Source organism: Triturus cristatus, chromosome 1_1 (assembly GCF_964204655.1).
Source record: "Triturus cristatus chromosome 1_1, aTriCri1.1, whole genome shotgun sequence".
NCBI classification, from domain to species: domain Eukaryota; kingdom Metazoa; phylum Chordata; class Amphibia; order Caudata; family Salamandridae; genus Triturus; species Triturus cristatus.
The window spans coordinates 231269966-231273008 of record NC_140579.1 but is presented as its reverse complement, the minus strand read 5'-3'; the positions used below and the strand labels follow the sequence as shown (position 1 = coordinate 231273008).

The window sequence follows — 3043 nt, the reverse complement described above, 5'->3', positions numbered from 1 at the left end:
AGGTCAGCAGAGCCGCTGTACAGCCAGAGAACCAGGTCAGCAGACCTGCTTTAAAGTCAGAGAACCAGGTCAGCAGAGCTGCTCTAGAGCCTGAGCACAAGGTCAGCATAGCTGTTGTAGAGCCAGAGAACCAGGCCAGCAGAACCGCTGTAGAGCCAGAGAACCAGGTCAGCAGAGCCGCTGTACAGCCAGAGAACTAGGTCAGAAGAGTTGCTCTACAGTCAAAGAACCAGGTCAGCAGAGCCGTTGTACAGCCTGAGAACCAGCAACAAATATGGGACCCCCTTGAGAATTGCTTAAGGTCAGGGAAAAAGGGGAAAAAGAAACAATCATATAGTAAAACTTCCCTCACGACCTCTATTCTTAGTAATACAATTAAATTGTGCTGGGGAAAAAAGGCCTAAAACCAGTGATGCACCACACAAAATATGATAATGTATTACTTTTTTATTTTTTATATCCTTTCGTCTTTTACTATTATTCTTAAAAAAATTCAATACATTTCTTTTCGTTTCACAAAGAACAAATTCACTATTTACTACTCACTGATTAAATTCATTACAGTGAAGACTGCATCATGTCAATTAACAACAAACAGTAGTCCCTGGAGCAAGTTAATATAGATCACAAAAGGAACTATATCATCACACGATCTCATCTACACACATACCAACTCATTCCACATTCATACACCTTTCATAGAACAAACAAGGAAGGAAAAAAACTTTGACATATATTGAACATTAGGGACACAAGGTACATAGTGATCTCCTATGGCTAACAAAAGCAACTGCAGAGTCAGGATGGTAATATCAGAGGTCGACGCGTTTCGTTGGCATGAGCGCCACCTTCATCAGGACCACAGATATATTCAAAAAATGACAAAGCCCAGGGAATACCTGAAACAACATATACATAAAAAATATAGTCAATACATGGCCCAGAATACCCTATAAAAATAACAGAGAAAAGGTTTTCTTCACATGTTAGGTGACCATTCAAAGAAAATGAAAAACATTTTTTTAAAAAGGAATAAGAACATATACAAAGACGAGAGAATCATAATGGAGCAATGTTGTTATCAGTACTCCACTATTTTACATACGTATAATCAGTAATAGAAAAGCAATTTATTCCAAGATTTTTCTCCAATTGAGAAACTATTCATAGAGCAGAATAGAGATAAGACCCTGCCACCATTGAAACATCGTGCACCACATGTAGCACCAACATCACTATCTTATGTGCACCACTTAGACCCAAAGTGCAGAAAAAAGCGCTTACTTGTTTATCAAGGAATTCCTGTTAGAGATGCGTCGTCACATATTAGGTTATAACGATTTCGAAAATCTCTGTCAAGAAGATACAGAGAGCTAATTGTTAAGTTATCTATATCATTAAGGGCCGAGACTAATAATAAACGTGCGAGTATGTTCCAATACCTGTAATTAATACTAGGTTTCACTGCCCGTCCTCAAAAATCAACAGATTATAGCGGGGTCACAGTCTCCAAAAGATGTTCATATCCAAATGTATTTCTGGGATGCCAAAAGCCAGTGCGATATCACCTTTCTAATGTCACTAAAACTGATAGACAAAATAAAAATTGAAACTCTACTTATATTTACATTTGCACAGACTCCTATGAAGTTTTCTGGAGAGTTATTTTAATGAGACACCACCAACGTGTTTATTAGTTGGTTATCTTACAGGTAGTTTCTTCTAGGAGAGCGTACCTACTCTAAGATACTCATGCTACCCGGTACTTGGTACTAAAAGATATTGAGTCTGTACCTCTGTACTAAAAGGCTGATTTAAGTAAATGTGTAGTATATAAACACAATGAAAAAATTAACTATGTCCTGGTTACACATTCGAAGATTGCTGCTATTATGTTCCTATAAGGAACGATTCTATAAGACTAACCTTTTATAAAATTCGAACAGGGAATCGTCTTCAAGACCAGTTATTTCAACAGAAGTTTATGTTGCAGGGATTCAATCACTAAGCCATGACATCTAAAAAAACGCCAAAACATGAAGGAATATTAGGAGCACTGTTGCAAGCTTTGCATAAAGTTATACTAAAAGAAAAAGAGATACGAGGAGATGTGTCAATAATAAGCACCTCTTCATAAGTGGTGAATGCGCCTAACTGCTTACCTATTTCCTTGGAGTTCCTACGACATCAAACGATTCCCGACAAAACACTCGAACGGGTAAACCGACAGTGACGGAGCGGCAGCACGCATTCACGTTCTAAGCCTCAACCTAATATGCTGGTAACTAACCAATAGGACCAACACAGAGTGGAAATGGGCGGGGTATGATCTAAGCCGACTAGAACGAAAGAAAGAGGACGGCATTACAGAGTTAGTCAGCACCATTTTGGAACGGGTGCCATTCGATCAACCATTAATGACAGTCCAAACATAAGATTTGTACGGCAGAGACTGAGACTAAGATTATACAAAACTTTATTGTCCCATATTGACTAAAGAAGGACAGTACACTACACCATTTTGGGACTGATGCCATTCGATAAAACATTAATGATAGTCCCTACATGAGGGATTGTACGGCAGGGACTGAGATTATAAAAAACTTTATTGTCCCATATTAACTAATAAAGGAAAATGCTCTATTTATAAAATAAATAATACTGCATATCACACACAAATATCATAAGGTGAACGCATGTAATGAATAATGTCAGTACAGAGAAAGACACATAGTTCAAGATATAATAGTGAGAAAATAATAAAAAACACCCCAGTGCAAAAATTATCTCACCAAAATTTCTCTAAAAAAAAAGGGATTTGTTTTGGGATTGTATTCACAATATAAAGAAAAAATAATAATAAATATCTGGACCTCAAAAATCCGAGTGCCATACTATAAAGGGACACTGAGAGGCAAGTGTCTCAAAGAGTATATCTCTCAGAAATGGGTAAAGGATAATACTAGATTTCAAAAATAAAGTCATGTATGGAGGTAACGAGGAAACTCACGTTAACCACCCAGATCATAAATGCTAGATGAAA

The 3043-nt window shown here is 37.3% G+C and overlaps 1 long non-coding RNA gene across 1 annotated transcript; it reads right to left on the bottom strand.

The window, feature by feature from the left end:
* Positions 1–463: 463 nt before the first annotated feature.
* On the bottom strand, positions 464–2271 carry LOC146870045 (uncharacterized). Its single transcript, XR_014958895.1, has 5 exons — positions 2163–2271; positions 1927–2018; positions 1443–1587; positions 1285–1352; positions 464–899 (listed from the first exon to the last, which is right to left on the bottom strand). It is a non-coding gene; the product is annotated as an uncharacterized LOC146870045 (long non-coding RNA).
* Between the last annotated feature and the right edge of the window lie 772 nt (positions 2272–3043).